The 19,099-nt window shown below is 43.2% G+C and overlaps 1 long non-coding RNA gene across 2 annotated transcripts in view; it reads right to left on the reverse strand.

The window, feature by feature from the left end:
* Positions 1 to 19,099, reverse strand: part of LOC137538716 (uncharacterized) — a 793,867-nt gene that overhangs the window by 73,707 nt on the left and 701,061 nt on the right. Inside the window, exons 6-8 of one of the 2 annotated variants that reach the window (XR_011024867.1) lie at positions 9,318 to 9,398; positions 4,757 to 4,812; positions 959 to 1,119 (exon numbers count right to left, since the gene is read on the reverse strand). The exons of the other annotated variant lie outside the window; for it this stretch is intronic. This is a non-coding gene — a long non-coding RNA (uncharacterized lncRNA). Of the gene's footprint in view, positions 1 to 958; positions 1,120 to 4,756; positions 4,813 to 9,317; positions 9,399 to 19,099 lie in introns of those variants that run through there. 2 annotated transcript variants of the gene reach the window in all.

The following is a 19,099-nucleotide window of genomic DNA, read 5'->3' on the forward strand; positions in this document are numbered from 1 at the left end:
TCACCTTAGCGTTCACTTCCGGTCTCTACAGGTTTTGAAGGTGTGTTACACTGTGAGGCTGGAAGCAAACATATTAAAATCACAGACATTTTGCCACATACTGAGAAATGCGTACTGCCACACGTGATAATAGTCAACAGGACCCTCAGTAAATCGTTTCGTTTTTTTTGCGCTCATCTGCATTCAGATTCAGCATTTTTCTCCACAGCATGTATAAAAAAAAAAAAAAAATCGGGCAAGCCTCTGCTTTTTGCCACAAAATGGAACAAGTTTATGTGAGACACTTAAAATTGTCTGCAATATCATAGGGACAAGTGCGAGTCCTGCCTGCCACTACTTCTTGTCGATAAAATAAAGGTTTGCACTACGTAGCATAGAATTATTACACACTATACACGTTTCATTTCATTGTTAGAATCCAGAAAAGATGATCAATGTGATATGAATATGTCCAGATTGCATGCAAATCTAATGCAAATTATATGCAGCTTGGAATAAGTCCAACCAAATGTGCTTTCTGCCCAGCCCCAGTCTACATTCAATGTGCTGTACATTTCCATGCAAGTATGAATCATTAGCATCTCATAATCTATTAACCAATCCCCAGATACTTTTAGATGAGCAAACTGTCAGGACATTTTTGAACGGATTTACCTGATAGAGCCCTCCTTCCCCTTTTAATGACTTCACTTATGTGACTTCCCCTCAGAACTACAGCAATTATCAATTTTTCTAACCGCAGAATCTGCTAGCAGGTGAAGGGCACTTCTAGTACTGTCTAACAATAGTTAGATGCTGAAAGCTAAAACAAAAATATTTGACAGCAAACTTTTCACCCAAAAGGTATTTTAATTGAAACTGTAGTTTTCAATGTTGAACCTACTATTGATTTGTTTGTTGCCGTGTATGAAGAGACTTTGCTGGAACCACTTCACTTCTCCATACACTCTCTGCACAAGAACATTATTACACGTTAGCTTGAAGTATGCTTTGAAGAGCACTCAGACGTATTTTCCTCAACCGACTCTGCAACTTGAGGCTAAGTAACAGTGCTAATTGGCACAGTAATGCTCCAAACTTCTCTATGCACCTCAGTAATTGCGTGTTTAATGTGGGATGCTGGATGGAGCAAATACAAAGTTAAAAAGGCTAACTAAATTGCTTGACACAAAGAAAATAAACAACACACACCTTACAAAAAACGGTACATAACATTTCTTTTACTGAATTAAAATGTGATCACTTGAACTGCATTTCAAGTTTTTATTATAAGTATAGAATGAATGAGTGCATCTCCCACACATGAACATCTAAGGGGGTGACACTGAAAAGGTGGCATCTCCAGCATTAAGTACAATAAAGCAAACCTTAACTGAACATTAAAAGTCAAAATAAACATACACAAGTCATACTTGCTTCTGTCACAATATAGCAGCCAGTTATGATATTGCATATAATACAGAAGCCATATTCTTCATTTTTCTATCTGATGTGTACTATTTCAGATGTGCATGTATGTTAAGAGGCCAGTCTGGCAGCTGGCTTTGGGAGTAAAATTGTCACCTGGCTCAAGAGCTGCTAATGTGATTGTCTGTATGGCAGTGTAAAGTACATTTGCATTCTGCTTCCTCTGGACACTAAAGCCTGCTAAGAAGCAGCCATGTGTGGGCTGATGTGTTTGAACTCTGTGTATATGTAAACAGCCAATATACAATCAGACTGTCTGGTCTGGACAGTTGAAAGCTAAAACAAGAACCTTTGGAATTTGCATTTCACAGCAAGCAAGGATGTGCTGTCACAATCTGGAAAATTAAATTATATCTGGACTTGTACCCCTCGGCTCCAAATCGGACTATATAAGTCAGCCTGGGACAGTCACAACTCATCCTCTCCTGAAGGTAGCGACAGCTAGAGATGATCCTGATCCAATCAGAATTTGTTTCCTTCCACGGCCAAGTTGGACCGCTGGTAAAAGTTCAATTTCTGTTTTGATTCCCGCTTTTATTTTTGCAAACTATCTTGGTGTGTGTCTTTGTAATTTTTACCTTTGTGATTGTAAATCTTTTGTATATATTACTTTCTGCACTGTTGCACATTTTTCTGGAATATAAAATATTTATTTAATAAGTTTGACTTCGGTTCTTGACACCTCCCGTGTAGCCTACTCATCAATCTCTTTCTCCTCTCCCACGTCCTGTTTGTCCAACGTGATCAATAAAATTCTCCTCCAATTTGAAAATGGCCATTACCCCATAACCGCTTCCTGGACAGCACACTGTTAAGCTGTAATATCTCCCATGAGATCCATAGGGAAACATGGACATTACCTTGCTTATCAGTTGTCCTTTCAGTTATAACTGACAGCAACTAATATATTTTAGTTCTGACTACATTTTCTCAGAACTGGAAGGAATTGCTGCAAAAAGAAAATGTTGAGCCTCTGAGAGAAACTGACGGTGAGGTACATTGCTGCCCATAATTCTTTGTACACCTGGCAAATTTTGACTTCAAGTTACTTTTATTCAACCAGCAAGTAGTTTTTTGATGGGACATGACATAGATGTCTCCCAAAAGATAATAAGAGGATGTACAAGAGGCATTATTGTATAAAAAAACATTTCTCAGCTTTTATTTACATTTGAGCAAGAAGTGTCCAGTCCAAAATTATTCATACCCTTCTCAACAATCAAAAGAAAAGCCTTTATTGGCTATTACAGCAATCAAATGCTTCCTATAATTGCAGACCAACTTTTTGCACGTTTTCACAGGTATTTTTGCCAATTCATCTTTAGCAATGGGCTCCAAATCTTTCAGCTTGGAGGGTCTTCTTACCATCACCCTGATCCTTAGCTCTCTCCACAGATTCTTATTTGGATTCAAGTCAGGACTCTGTCTGGGCCACTCCAAAACGTTAATGTTGTTGTCCGCTAACCATTTCTTCACCACTTTTGCTGCGTTTTGGGTCATTGTCATGCTGAAATGTCCACTGGTGCCCAAGGCCAAGTTTCTCTGCAGACTTCCTGATGTTGTCATTGAGAATCCTCATGTATTGCTTTTTTTTTTCAAGGTGCCGTTTACTGTGATTAGGTTCCCTGCTCCATTGGCTGAAAAACACCCCCAAAGCATTAGGTTCCCCCCACCATGTTTGACAGTGGGGATTGTGTTCTTTGTGTTGAAGGCTTCTCCATTTTTACGCCAAATGATGGAAACATCATTGCAACCAAACAATTAAATTTTTGTTTCCTCTGACAATTAAACAGAAGATCAGAAGTCGTGTTCTTTGTCCAGATGAGTATTTACAAAGGCCAAGCAAGCTTTTGTGTGCCTTATCAGGTGAAGTGGTTTCCTCCTTGGTCTGCATCCCTGGAACACAGCAGTGTGCAGTGTCAGTTGGAGACATTGCCACCAGCAGAGCCCAGACTCACCAGGATGGTCTTGGTGGTGATCCTTGGATTCTTTTTTACCTCTCTCACTATCCTCCTGGCCAGCATGGGTGTCACTTTTGGTTTCCAACCACATCCTCTGAGATTTTCAACAGTACGTAACATCTTGTATTTTTTAATAATACTTTTTACTGTAGCCACTGGAAGTTGAAAACATTTAGAAATGGCCTTGTAGCTCTTTCCTGACTGGTGAACATCCACAATGTGCAGCCGAAGGTCCTCACTGAGCTCCTTTGTCTTAGCCATGACTGTCCACAAACCTAGCATACAGCCGTTGTTTTTCACCTGTTGAGTTGATTAAAACAGCAGTTCCCAATTAATCAGGGTAATTAGGAAGCTTTAGAACAGCTTGGACTATTTGGAATGGTATAGAACTTTGGATTTTCCCACAGAAGGGTATGAATAATTTTGCACTGGACACTTTTTGCTCAAATGTAAATAAAAGCTGAGAATATTTTTTTCCATAATAATGCCTCTTGTACAACGTCTTATTATCTTTTGGGAGACACCTATGTCATTTCCTGTCAAAAAAAATTCTTGCTGGTTGAATAAAAGTAACTTTAAGTCAAAATTTGCCAGGAGTATAAATAAGTATGGGCAGCACTATAAGAATGTAATGTTCATTTGCAGGTACATCATGTGTTTATTTTAAAGAGACACTAAAGCGAAAAAAATTATGATATAATGATTGGTATGTGTAATAAAGCTAAGAAATAAAACATTAGGAGCAGAGACATAAGTCTATTATTGTTTCTAGTACAGGAAGAGGTAAGATACTCTAGTTATCTATGCAAAAGAGCCATTGAGCTCCACGACTTTTAAAGTCCCAGAGAGCTTATTATCTCAACTGTCAGTCATTGGCCTCAATTCACTAAGGTTAACTCCTGTCTTTAATAACTCTTCTGAGCTGCTTTACAGTTATCACAATGATATCACCATGGTGATAACTGTAAAACAGCTCAGAAGAGTTATTAAAGACAGGAGTTAAGCTTAGTTAATTGAGGCCATTGTACTGTTTTTTCTTCTGCAGAGGACAGGTCAAAAGTTCACTAGCCTGCTCTGTAAAATCATTTAGAATGCTGAGTAGTGTGTAACATGCAAATATTAGAGAATGATGCAATGTTATATAAAAAAAACGATATAACTGAAAATAAAAATATGAGAATGTTCTAGTAATTTTCCGTACTATACAACCAATTCATTATATCAAAATATTTTTTCAGCTTCAGTGTCTCTTTAAATAATTTTACACTGTACACATATGCAATTTTCATTGGCCGAGTTGACCACTCCCATATAATATGAAAGCTTACCTACACAATCTCCCCAAAAATGGGAAGTTCAGACAAATTGTATGCAGAAAGCGCTCCTGGCAGGACATGAAACAGAGAGAAGGAGACAGAGTCTACTTTTAGGATTTCTGGCACACAGAGGCATTTTGTACAAGATTATAGTTTTTGTGCTGCAAGAGAAATTATAGATGTACGGCGGCAGGACTGGTTATATTCCAGAAGCCATACCATTTCTACTTACAGAAAGCACTTTAGAGGTGTCTGCAGATTTTAGTAACATGCTCGTGACTTCTGCTACTCTGTAATTTCCACAAATACCAGACTGAGAAGAAGAAAGCTGACATTCCTATTACAGAGCAATGTTTCATAAGTGTGCCCACCATGCAGTTTGGCTGGCAGTAAAGAGAAACGGATGGACAGCTACAACGTCATCATCGGGCTTTGGTATTTTGTGGCCGAAGAGATAACAGTTTATTCCAATAACACTGTCAGCCTCCTGAGTGAAGTCTGAGACATATCAAGTAATGCAGTGGTGCTGGAAGTCACATTGTTACAGCAGGACATTACTGATACTGTTTGCAGTAAGGTCAGTACAGAGCAGAGCACACAGTGGGGGTGTGCTCTCTGGCATTCACACTGGTGCTAAAAGTTCCAGTCATTTCTTGTACCCCTGTCATTTGCTATGGATTGCCACTTCCACAGCCCCAAAACTGCACTTAGCTCGACTCTGGAGAGACAATTTCCCTCTCCATACTATACGGACTGTGATGTCATGTCTGAAGCAACTATTGCTGTCATGTCAATCTACCACCAGCCAGGCTATGTCTAAATTATTTCTTTTTAATCAGGAATCAACATCTAGAAATTTAAAAACTCAGTAATCTCTCTGTTGTTGCTTCAGGATATTCTGCAAATAAGGAATTAAACTATGGTATCAATTCTCTTAGGTAAAGTATCTGAGTTAGCCTCTTTGACCACTTAGACACATGTTTATTTTGCAACACAGCACTAAAAAGTCTCAACAAATCAAACAATAAGAAGTCATAAAAGACAGCTATGGGTCAGACTCGAAATGACAAACCAGGCTGTCATGGACTGCAGGACTGTTCGGTGTTTCCATCTCACTAACAGCGTTCACGTGACTACCAAAGGGCTTTGAATTCAGTTTGACTTTCTGTTACAGAGGTCTAGGCCACCCCTTTCACACCTCACCAAAATAAAGAAAAGTCTTGGTTTCAAATCAGATTTCAAAAGAAAAAATGTTTAAAGGGGCACTACGGCTAAAAATTGTAAAATTTAAAATATATGCAAACATATACAAATAAGTAGTGCATTTTTTCCAGAGTAAAATGAGTGAATTACTTTTCTCCTATGTTGCTGTGACTTACAGTAGGCAGTAGAAATCTGACAGAAGCGACAGGTTTTGGACTAGCGGATTCTCAAGGATTTATTTATTTTCAAAAGCATTTAGTGAATGTCAGTTGCTCTGTCCAGCTGCCAAAAAACTGTGTAGGAAGCAGGGAAGCTGGCCAGCATCATTGTTTAAATACTTTTTAGAGAATATCTTTATAAAGAATAAAAGCCTTGCTGAGAATCCCCTATGATGAGATGGACTAGTCCAAAACCTGTTGCTTCTGTCAGATTTCTACTACTTACTGTAAGTGACAGCAACATAGGAGAAAAGTCATTTATAGCTCATTTTACTCTGGAAAAAAACGTACTTCTTATTTGTTTATGTCTGCTCATATTTTAAATTTTACAATTTTCACCATAGTGCCCCTTTAAAAATCAAACTGCCACCACTGCTAGCACTGTACTGACAGGTGCAGTATAAAACTATGCAGCCGACAACTCACTGCCACTCCCCTCTGTCCCTAAACAATAATTACTACTAGTCCTGATTGAGATTCAATCACAATTTTGATTTAAAAAAAAAATTTGATATTTTTTATATTTCTTGTTTGGTTTGATGGGTTTATTCAACTGAATGGTGTGGCCAGTATATAGTCAGGTGAACCTGGTCAAAGCACACATCACTTTGTTTTTTCTCTCCGTGTGGCATGTGGGGGGAGGTGTGGATTGTACCCCCAGTGGCAATGGTACAGTACACACTAGGAGGGTAGGTTAGTGTTAGTCATTAGGAAGAAGGTTAGTGTTATGCATTAGGAGGGTATGTTCGCCATGTAATTTGTCTGATCCACATTCAGCCTGCACATAATCATCTTTACTACTGGATGCAGGCCCGCCATCAGGGGGGGACATCCGTGACTCCCGTCACGGGCCCGGCCCTGCAGGGGGGCCCCATCCCCGCCGCGGCCCTGGCGGGTGCCGCCCGGCCGCCGCTCAACCCCCCATGACCGCTGCTCCCTCCCTCCCTCCATCCCTCTAACCGCCGCCGCCTCCGCCTAGTCAGACCCCGATCAGGCGGCGACAATAGTGCGGGCGCTAGGACCCAGCGCCCGCACTGATATGCGGAAGTGACGTCACTTCCGCATATAGAGCGGGTGCGTCCAGCGCCCGCTCTGGTCGGGTCGCCGCTGATCTTGAGGTCTGACGCTGGGCAGCACTCACTGGCAAGGTAGGGGAGGCAGCGGAGGCGGCGACGACGACGGCGGCAGCGGCTGGGGGGGGGGGGCGGCTCCCTGTCACTCGCTCACTAGCTAAAGGGCCTCCCTGTCACTCACTCACTACCTAAAGGGCCTCCCTGTCACTCACTCACTCACTATTAAAAGGGCCTCCCTGTCACTCACTCACTAGCTAAAGGGCCTCCCTGTCACTCACTCACCACTTAAAGGGCCTCCCTGTCACTCACTCACTACCTAAAGGGCCTCCCTGTCACTCGCTCACTAGCTAAAGGGCCTCCCTGTCACTCACTCACTACCTAAAGGGGCTCCCTGTCACTCACTCACTACCTAAAAGGGCTCCCTGTCACTCACTGCCTAAAGGGCTCCATGTCACTCACTGCCTAAAGGGCTCCATGTCACTCACTACCTAACCTGGGGGTCCCTGTCAGAATCCAGGTGAGAGGTGTCTACCATAATAAGGGGGCATTCTGCCTATTTATGTGAAATGCTGTCTATTTATGTGCCTCATGACTGCTGAATTTGTCTTGTTGGGGGCCTAATGATTGAATTTTTACTTGTTGGGGGCCTCATGATTTGTTGGGAGCCTCAAGATTGCTGAATTTGTCTTGTTGGGGGCTTCATGATTGCTGAATTTGTCTTGTTGGGGGCTTCATGATTGCTGAATTTGTCTTGTTGGGGGCCTCATGATTGCTGAATTTGTCTTGTTGGGGGCCTCATGGTTTGTTGGGGGCCTCATGATTGCTAACTGCGAGACTATGGGAAAAGCTGAATCATTACCATATGAGACAATAGCATTAAACCTACTTTTTTAGCTTTTTTAAACAGAAAATAAAACTGGGAGGTTCTAAAAAAATGATGGAGCACTTCCTCCTTCCGGCTTGAAGGAGGAAGTGCTCGATATCGAGGCTTGCAACGCGTCCATTCGGACACTTGCACCTCGTTGAAACGCTGGGTGGAGAACGGCGTTCTGGGTAATTAACCCCGCCGCATCTAGCCACTCAGCTGTGGCAATTAGAGCCAACTTGAATCACGAGTATCCACCGTGGTTATTCGTGATTAATTTGTGGACAGCAAGCCTCCAACTAGCTCTGCCAACATGTAATGGCTACGCACATTTCTCAGTTTGTGGTGGGGGGGGGCCCGGACTGATGATTTGTGAGGGGCCCCAAAATTTCTGATGGCGGCCCTGACTGGATGCAATGCAATAGGATTAAAGCATGTATTTTTATAGATATACATATGCATAGATGGAGATATTGGTTGCTTGGCAGTTGGAAACAGACGCTATTTCCCACAATGAAACAAGGCTGCTCCGGTGTGATGTCAGGACCTAAAGTCCTGACATCACACTGTGGGAGGGGTTTCACCACAATATCAAACATACAGACATCCCTGATGATCTATTCAAGAAAAGGTAAAGATTCTCACCGGAAAAGGGGTATCAGCTACTGATTGGGATTAAGTTTACGTTTGGTTACAGTTCCTCTTTAAGAGGCTGGGGAATTTGGGTGCAGGGCAGAGCCGAAAAATGGCTCATCCTGCTCCTGCAAAAGTCCCAGGGCCGTTAAATACTATTCCCCCCTCCAGCCGCCGTGTATTCAGGGTTAACTGACTTCGAATTACACTGCTTTTATAGTAATTTGGGCTCTGTCCCTTTGACAAATTACTGTCTAGGCGCCAGTGTAGCTGTAATTCACAGTACGGCCTATGGCGGCGCATGGTACGCCCACATTTCCTGCACCATTTTTGCCTGTCTCCCTATAGCAGGGTTTAGCTTTTAGATTTGAAAGAAAATGAATTCCTGTCAAAAAATAGTGATAACATACACAAGTCACATTAACCAGGATTGAACAGCTTATTGAGCATTTGCTGCTAAATGACATCCTCATATTTCTCTCATTTCGGCTGTTAATAATTTATATACATCTTCCTTTATCATGTGGGATTCTCTCTATTATAAGGAAAATGGTGCTTTAGGTTATCTTCATGCACATTACCTCAGCGCCAGAGGATGGATGTTAGCAAAATGGCTTCTTCAATAACTTAATTCCAATGCAGATTTGCAAAGCCGCTGCCACCTAATTAGGAAACATTAATATTATACAATAGGATCTGCTGGGTACTCTTGGGGCAGCAGGTGAAAAACAGTAATCATTAGATACAGGCGTGCGCACACTTCTACACACAAGTAAGCTAGATTGCCTTTGTAAAAATATAATTTCCGATGATTCATGTGAATTTACTGCAGAAAGGTATAATTTATAGTACTCCTATATTATGTGTCATTTTGAAACAGATTATATTGCTGAAAACAAAGAAAAAACATGCCACCTTCTTCAATACAATCTCTCTTAGGGTTTGATGTCTTTTGTTAGGCGCTAACAATACTTCCTGTTCATTTATAGTGAACTGGAGAAGAGTTTTACAAATATTCAACACTAAAATTAAACAAAATAAATATGAGACCCTCAGATGCAAAAAACAAAAACAAAAAAAAACCCAAGAGCTTGTGCTTCATCACCAACTTCACAAAAACAGAAAATACAGTACATTACATTCAATGGGGAAGGTGAAAATATATATTTTTTAAAGACAGCCAAGAACTTTCTTACAGGGCACCTTACAGGGGTGCAACTAGAAATCTCTAGCCCCACCCCCCTCACACACACGAAATTTTGGATGGGCCCCAACCCCAAAACAGAAATTGAAAGGGCAGACAAAGCAGGATGTTGAAGCAAAAAACCTAAAGGTACCAGGTATGGGTGTCCCCAGTATGCCTGAGTATACTGAGTACAGAGGCGCTGTACTTGGCTACTCAACTTCTGAGTTACTCCTATCTTTATTATTGCCTGAGGAAGCTGGCTAGAGACCCGCAAAATGCGTTCCATTTGTTCTGGAGTACAAATTAAATCTTGTTTAAACCATACATGGTGGTTGTGTTTGGTTTTGGAGAGGTACGTCCACCCTTGTCCCCCAACTTTTAATGATCAATTTTTACTCTGCTGGCGCCTCTGTTTCCATTGCAATTATTGTTATCCACCTGGTGGATGGGTGAACACCCCTTCTTTCCTTCTACAGAGAGCGACTTTTTAGCCTGAGTGGGGACAGGACCTATCCCCATAAGTGCTTTAAATGGTTGCCTGAACTCGGCAACCCATACTTGTGAGTATATTTCTTATTGCTGCTACCTTGGCATTCCTTTGTCATCAATAATATACTATTGGGGATCTCGATTGTATTTTTCCTTTCTTTTACATATTTTACTTTTAGGTTTACCTAAAATCAGGTACAAGATTAAAACAACAGTAAGGCTACCTTAGTTCTTGTTCAGCTCCAGCCAGAACACACCTTGATAGTGCCTCATTGTTTAATATTGGAATGAAAAGCTAGAGAAACTTTAATGTGAAATGGAACTCACTACATAGGTTGAGTTAGGCAGCCTGAGAGATAGCGTGGTGCAACGGCATGAATAGTGCAAGGTGCTAGCTTGGGTGCAAGGTGGGAGTAAAAACTAGAGATGGGCCGAACGGTTCGCCGGCGAACGGTTCCAGGCGAACTTTGGTGGTTCGCGTTCGCAGAGAACCGGGAACTTTTTTTCAAAGTTCCGTTCGCCCATAGACTTTAATGGCCGCCAACTTTAACGGTTAATAGCAAAGTCCCCTTACATGGTAGAAACACCAACATTGTTGGGAATGTTAAGTGGAATAGTGGGAACAAGAGGACATTTTTTTTTTCAAAAAGACCTTATACTTTTTGAGAAAATCAATTTTAAAGTTTCAAAGTAAAATCAGCCGATTTATAAAAAAAAAAGAACCGATTTATTAAAAAGAACCGGATGATTCAAGAACCGTTAGTATAGCAGAGAATGCGTCCTGAGCAGGACGTGAAGCTGCCGGCTCGCTGCTGTCTCAGACTCTCCCCACCTGCCTGCACCTGTCACCCTCACCTAGCCTGGCACCCAGCGCACCCATAGGTGCCAGGCTAGGTGAGAGTGACAGGTGAGGAGGTGGGGAGAGACAGCAGGAGCCGGCAGCTATGCGTCCAAAAGGAGGCATTCTCTGCTACGTGGGAGGCATCGGAGATCTTCAATCAACTTAATTGAAGATCGCAACATAAGAGGATACAGTTCGTTGGATCGTTTACCGTGGATATTGGCGTGGGAAAACTTTTTTTTTTTTTTTTTTTTTTTTTTTTTTTTATGGCCCACTTGAATATTTTATTTTTTTCCTTGTTGGATAAAATGCAGACACTTTAAATTGTACATCTTTCAATATGGTTGTGTTTTTAATCCCAAAGCCTACTATGGTGTGATCTTTGACACCAAACTACAGCTTGCATAGCTGCTTATAAAACCGGTCAGAGATCTCTTCTCCTTTCTGCATGTACCTGGATAACTTGTGACTCCATACAACCCATTAGCAGAGGGAGGAGTCTGAGTAGTAGTAGCAGCAGCAACAGTTTATACACTTAGGGCTCGATTCAGTAAGCAGTGCTAACTGTTAGCACGCTTCTGAAAAGGCCATTATCATGCCTTATCTCAGTTTGGGCGTGTTAAAATCAGATCGCGCGCAAAGATCCGCGCACAAAGTTTTGCGCGTGCACGGTGCAGTGCGCGCCAAGTGCCCATTCACATCTATGCGACGTTCCGCGCACGCAAAGTTTTGCGCACAGGTCTTTGCACGCAATCTGATTGTAGAAACAGTGCTAACCTGCTTAGCACCCTGGTTAACACGCCTAAAGTCTTTAGGCGTGCTAAGTAGGTTAGCACCGTTTACTGAATCAAGCCCTTAGAGTTATTTTTTTTTTTTTTTTTTTTTATCAATAAATTTTTATTGTAGTTTTGAACATACAGAAAGTAATGCGTATAGGTAACTAGGTATTGTCTTATATTCATAGTAGTCAGTATTTAACAATGAACATTAAACAATAAACATTGAACATTATCTTGGGATGCATCAAGTATTATCCTTTAGGCACATACCAAGGTAGGTATAAGATCTATGTAGTATAGATGATCTAGGTGTTTTCCAATTGTTTGGCTCAGATCATAGTGTGTTAAACCTTGGTGTGTCTTAAGGCACTAAAGATACAAAACCTATGGGATTATCCCAAAACCAGGGAAGAAACAACAAAGAGGGAGAAAACGAAAGGAAGAAGGGAGAGGGGGAAAGTTGTTGTCCTCAATATCAATGGTTTTATATGGTTTAAGTTAACCTACTTTGACCTGGATCAATTACAGTTTCTATACTGTTTTTCGTATGCTTGTAGTCTAGCAGTTGTATTCCCATACTAGTTCACTTTATAATGTAGGTTGGTAGTTGGTTCGTAGATAGTATTATTCTGTTAGGATTTGTTTAGCAATTTAGCTATTAGGAGGCCATATTATTGGAGTACCATGCGATGTAGCAGGTGGGTTAGAAATAGGTTTTAATTTGGTTTCCATTGTTAGATTGAATTCTACACTTTGTTGAAGGTGGGTTAATGATGGAGGGTCTTCTAAACCCCAGTGAGAGGCAATTAGAGTTCTTGCTGTATTTAGCAGTATAGAGATTCCTGGTCGAGAGCAGACAGGAAATTCTGCTAAGCCTATATGTAGAAGGGCAAATTTAGCTGATATTCTTGTGGGGATTTTGGTTGTTAGCTGTATTGTTTTGGATATATATTCCCAGAACGGCTGGATCTTTGGGCATTCCCAGAAAATATGGGTTAAAGTGCCTATTTGTGTACAGTTTCTCCAGCATAGCTCTGAGTTGGAGGGTGAGAATAGGGCCAACCTTCTGGGTGTATAATGCCATTTAAGCAGGATCTTTTGAAAGTTCTCCCAATGGGCCATGCACTTGGAGTATTTGCGGATGTCATTGGATGCTTTTGATATGTGGAATGGTTGGATTTGTGAGGCGAGGTCATTTGACCATGTCAGGCAGTATTTGTTTAGTTGCTTACCAAGTTGGGATGTTAGAGTTTTATACCAATAACGGATACCTCCGCGTTGGGGGGTAGTAGAGTTTAGATATCTGACTAGTGATTGGGGTAGTTGGGGTAAAGAGATTTCTCGTTTTTTTATCGCGTGACAAATTTTGTAGTAGGAGAATAGTTGGTCTTGTGGTAAGTTATACATCTTCTGTAATGCTTGGAACGAGTGGGGTTTATCCTGATGGATTACGTCGTTAAGGTTGTGGATTCCCTGGGTGTGCCAGATATTAATATTTATATCTGGTACTATGGATAGGAGAGCTTTTAGGGGGGTGTTTAAGGTTGTGTTGTCGCTATGTTGGATGGTTAAAGATTTCAGGTGCGTCCAGGCTAGAATGGTTGCCTGTATTGTGGGATAATCTGAACGAGGTGTTTGGAGTTTGAGTAAGACTTGGAATATGGTATCTCTCGTGTTCTGCTTTAGTAAGCTATTTTCTAACTGTAGCCATATTTTATTTTGAGTGCAGGACCACCATGTTGTAGATACATCTAATATTGAGGCCCAATAGTAGGATTGTAAACATGGTAGTCCTACCCCTCCTTGGTGGGTGGGGGTGGTTAAGATATTATGGGAGACTCTGTGCTTCTTATTATTCCAGATAAACGCTGAGATGGTAGCTTGGAGTTTGGAAAAATAAGATTTGGGTAATGGAATGTTTATTGTTCGGAACAAATATAAGATTTTAGGCAAGATTTGCATTTTGTAGGCAGAGATCTTTCCCATCCAAGATAGTTCAAATTTGGCTATGTTTTGGAAGTTTAGAGTGATTTGTTTAAGGAGTGGTATATAATTTGAAGAGAAGATATCCTCAGACTTGGCAGGGAGATTGATTCCCAAGTATGGAATAGACTTGGGGGCCCAATGGAAGGGGAATAGTCGGGAGATTTCTGACTTTTTGTTTTCGTTAACGTGGAGGCCTAATAGTGTGGATTTACTTTCGTTTAGCTTATAATAAGATATTTTAGAGAATTCTTGAATGGTGTTCCAGGCTGCTTGGAGAGAGGTGATGGGGTTAGTTAAAGTTATAATTATGTCATCCGCAAATAACCCAATTTTTTGCGGTATCCCATTGAAGTTTATTCCTGTTATTTCTGAGTTCGACCTAATTGCCTCAGCTAGGGTTTCAATGGTGAGGGTAAATATTAAAGGGGATAGGGGGCAGCCTTGGCGAGTGCCGTTGCTGATATTAAATTTGGTGGAGTAAAATCCTGCTACATTCACAGTTGCTGATGGGGAAGAGTATAGAGATAGTATAGCGTTGTGGAACGGTCCTGTTATGCCAAATTTGATTAGGACAGAAGACATAAATCCCCAATGTACTCTGTCGAAGGCCTTCTCTGCATCCAAAGATAGGAACAGAGAAGGCCTTCGACTCAGTTCTGCATATCTTAAGACATTTAGCATTCTTCTGGTGCCATCAGACGCCTGTCTCCCTTTAATAAATCCCACTTGCTCTGGTGCTATCAGTGAGGGGAGGAGGAAAACTTTTTTAAAGGTACAGGTAAGTATTTATGGTTAATTTAGAATAATAAAATACTTTTCTCGTGGTTGTGTTTTTATTTCATTTAACCCTTTGTGGAAATGGGTAAAGGCTACTTTGTACCCCTATACTCATTTCTCCTGGGAGGGGGGGTGGGCATCTGGGGTCCCCTTCTTAAAGGGGACTCCCAGATGCCACCATGAACCCCCCCCCCAGGGAGTCGTTGCCCCCACCTCCTCCTGGGGCACAAGAGGTGGGGAAGAGCCCCTTGTCCATGGATTGGACAAGGGCTCCGGGGGGGAGAGGAGGGGAAGGCTTGGCCGCCCCTCTCCCCCCGGAGCCCCCCCATACCATGGACCATGCGGGCTGGTATAGCTCAGGGTGCGAAGCCCCAGTCGGCCGGGGCTCTGCATTCTATATAAACATATAAACATATATATATACACATATATATATTTTTATTTTTTTTTAAAGGACTTACGAGGCCACACGTATGCAAAAAGTTAAATACCATTTCATAATCCAGATCCATGGAGGACGCCATGTGCACCCCCCGTTCATTCCGCCATGGCACCCCCAGTAATACCGCCCCCGGTCGGGTCCCGACCCCTCCAAACGGGTCGGGTTCTCATTCCCCCCTCAATATGGCCGCCACAGATTGCCGCGGCTGCGCAGTCCGCATAGATGCGATTGCGGCTGTGCAACTCTAGGTCCTCTCCCAATGCGTCCGATGTATGCACGCATATTGATGACGCAGCAGGAGGAGGCCCTAGAGCTGCGCAGGTGCAATCGCGTCTGTGCGGACTGCGCAGCTGCGGCAATCTGTGGCGGCCATATTGAGTGGGGAATGAGAACCCGACCTGTTCGGAGGGGTCGGGAGTCGGGACCCGACCGGGGCCGGTATTACTGCGGGAGCCATGGGGGAATGAATGGGAGGGCGCGGATGGCATCCTCCATGGATCTGGATTATGAAAAGGTATTTAACTTTTTTCACATTTGTGGCCTCGGAAGACCTTTAAATATTGTTTCCTGCTATCTTTTTAACATATCCTGCAAATTTGACGTTGCTAGGATGTAAGCGACCTTTGCTATTAACTGCTAAAGTCGGCGGGTGATGATAACCAACCAGAATTATAGGGGTGCAAAAGTGCTGAATTCTGCCATAGGCTTCCATTAGGCTCCCTATTTCACTTTCAAAGATCTCAAATCTTTTCAAAGGGCAATTGCTCAGCAGTGGCAAATTTTCTAGCATTGTAGGAACCGTTAGGGGGATCATAACTGGTGAGTTTCGGGCCCCTAGGCCGAAGAGGTCATAGCCTAGGGTCACAAAAACCTGTTTATTTGGGCAATTTCAATGGTAGTGATTCTGACGTACATAAATCGCAGCCATGGCCGTTAGCAACGTCTGAATTTCACGAAATGTCTCATGCAGGTAGAAGACATATTGTTAGACTTGGATTCCAAAGATGGGTTCCCTACATCTCTGCAAACCAAAGTTACAGGGTTGCAAAAGTGGTAAAATCCACCATAGCTTTCATTTTACCGTTTTCAAAATCTCACACCATTTCAAAGGGCAATGGCTCAGCAGTGGCCCGAAACTCACCAGTCATGATCCCCCTAAGAGTCCCTACAATGCTAGAAAATTTGCTACTGCTGAGCCATTGCCCTTTGAAAAGATGTGAGATTTTGGAAAGTGAAATAGGGAGCCAATGAAAGCCTATGGGGGATTTTACTACTTTTGCACCCCTGTAACTCTGGTTTGCAGAGATGTAGGGACCCCATCTTTGGAATCCAAGTCTAACAATATGTCTTCTACCTGCATGAGACATTTCGTGAAATTCAGATGTTGCTAACGGCCATGGCTGCGATTTATGTACGTCAGAATCACTACCATTGAAATTGCCCAAATAAACAGGTTTTTGTGACCCTAGGCTTTGACCTCTTAAGCCTAGGGGCCCGAAACTCACCAGTTATGATCCCCCTAACAGTTCCTACAATGCTAGAAAATTTGCCCCTGCTGAGCAATTGCCCTTTGAAAAGGTGTGAGATTTTGGAAAGTGAAATAGGGAGCCAATGAAAGCCTATGGGGGATTTTACTACTTTTGCACCCCTGTAACTCTGGTTTGCAGAGATGTAGGGACCCCATCTTTGGAATCCAAGTCTAACAATATGTCTTCTACCTGCATGAGACATTTCGTGAAATTCAGACGTTGCTAACGGCCATGGCTGCGATTTATGTACGTCAGAATCACTACCATTGAAATTGCCCAAATAAACAGGTTTTTGAGACCATAGGCTATGACCTCTTCGGCCTAGGGGCCCGAAACTCACCAGTTATGATCCCCTTAACAGTTCCTTCAATGCTAGAAAATTTGCCACTGCTGAGCAATTGCCCTTTGAAAAGATTTGAGATTTTTGAAAGTGAAATAGGGAGCTTAACCTCCCTGGCGGCCGGGAGGCACCGCTCAGGCCCCGCTGGGCCGATTTGCATAATTTTTTTTTTGCTGCACGCAGCTAGCACTTTGCTAGCTGCGTGCAGTGCCCGATCGCCGCCGATACCCGCCGATCCGCCGCTATACGCGTCGCCGCAGCCGTCCCCCCCCCCAGACCCCGTGCGCTGCCTGGCCAATCAGTGCCAGGCAGCGCCGTGGGGTGGATCGGAGTCCTCTTTGACGTCACGGGGGATGGGGGGAAGCCCTCCAGGAGATCCCGTTCTTTGAACGGGATCTCCTGATCTCCGATCGCCGGCGGCTATCATGTAGCGAGACCTCGTCTCGCTACATGAAAAAAAAAAAAAAATTAAAAAAAACGTATTTGCTGCCCCCTGGCGGATTTTGCCAAACCGCGAGGAGGGTTAATGGAAGCCTATGGCAGAATTCAGCACTTTTGCACCCCTATAATTCTGGTTGGTTATCATCACCCGCCAACTTTAGCAGTTAATAGCAAAGGCCCCTTACATCCTAGCAACACCAAATTTGCAGGATATGTTAAAAAGATAGCAGGAAACAATAGGACTTCCGAGGCCACAAATGTGAAAAAGTTAAATACCTTTTCATAATCCAGATCCATGGAGGACGCCATCCACGCCCTCCCGTTCATTCCCCCATGGCTCCCGCAGTAATACCGGCCCCGGTCGGGTCCCGACTCCCGACCCCTCCGAACAGGTCGGGTTCTCATTCCCCACTCAATATGGCGGCCACAGATTGCCGCGGCTGCGCAATCCGCACAGACGCGATTGCACCTGCGCAGCTCTAGGGCCTCCTCCTGCCGCGTCATCAATATGTGTGCATACATCGCACGCATCGGGAGGAGGGCCTAGAGCTGCGCAGCCGCAATCGCATCTATGTGGACTGCGCAGCCGCGGCAATCTGTGGCGGCCATATTGAGGGGGGAATGAGAACCCGACCCGTTTGGAGGGGTCGGGATCCGACCGGGGCCGGTATTACTGTGGGTACCATGGCGGAATGGACGGGGGGCGCAGATGGTGTCCTCCATGGATCTGGATTATGAAATGGTATTTAACTTTTTTCATACTTGTGGCCTCGTAAGTCCTTTAAAAATTTTTTAAAATATATATATATATATATGTGTATTTATATATATATATATATATATATATATATATATTTTTTTTTAATTATTATTTTTACGTGCTGAGTGTGGGAAATAAATGAAACAAAATGACGTGGGGTCCCCCCTCCCGAGCCTCTGTAACCCCTTGTCCCCCATGCAGGCTGGGATAGCCAGAATGCGGAGCCCCGGCCGACTGGGGCTTTCTCACCCTGAGCTATACCAGCCTGCATGGTCCATGGTATGGGGGGTTCCGGGGGGGAGGGGCAGCCAAGCCTTCCCCTTCCCCCCCCCCCCTACCGGAGCCCTTGTCCAATACATGGACAAGGGGCTCTTCCCCACCTCCGGTGCCCCAGGAGGAGGTGAGGGCGACGACTCCCTGGGGGGGGGGGGTTCATGGTAGCATCTGGGAGTCCCCTTTAAGAAGGGGACCCCAGATGCCTACCCCCTCCCAGGAGAAGTGAGTATAATGGTACAAAGTACCCTTTACCCATCTCCACAAATGGTTAAATGAAATAAAAACACAACCACGAAAAAAGTCCTTTAATTTTCTTAATTAACCAGAAATACTTACCTGTACCTTTAAAAAAAATTTCCCACAGCAATATCCTCGGTAAATGATCCAACGAACTGTATCCTCTTATGCCGCGATCTTCTATTAAGTTGATTGAAGATCTCCGAAGCCCCCCACCCACATAGCAGAGAATGCGTCCAAAAGTCCTTTTGGACGCATACCTGCTGGCTCCCGCTGTCTC

Source organism: Hyperolius riggenbachi, chromosome 11 (genome assembly GCF_040937935.1).
Source record: "Hyperolius riggenbachi isolate aHypRig1 chromosome 11, aHypRig1.pri, whole genome shotgun sequence".
NCBI classification, from domain to species: domain Eukaryota; kingdom Metazoa; phylum Chordata; class Amphibia; order Anura; family Hyperoliidae; genus Hyperolius; species Hyperolius riggenbachi.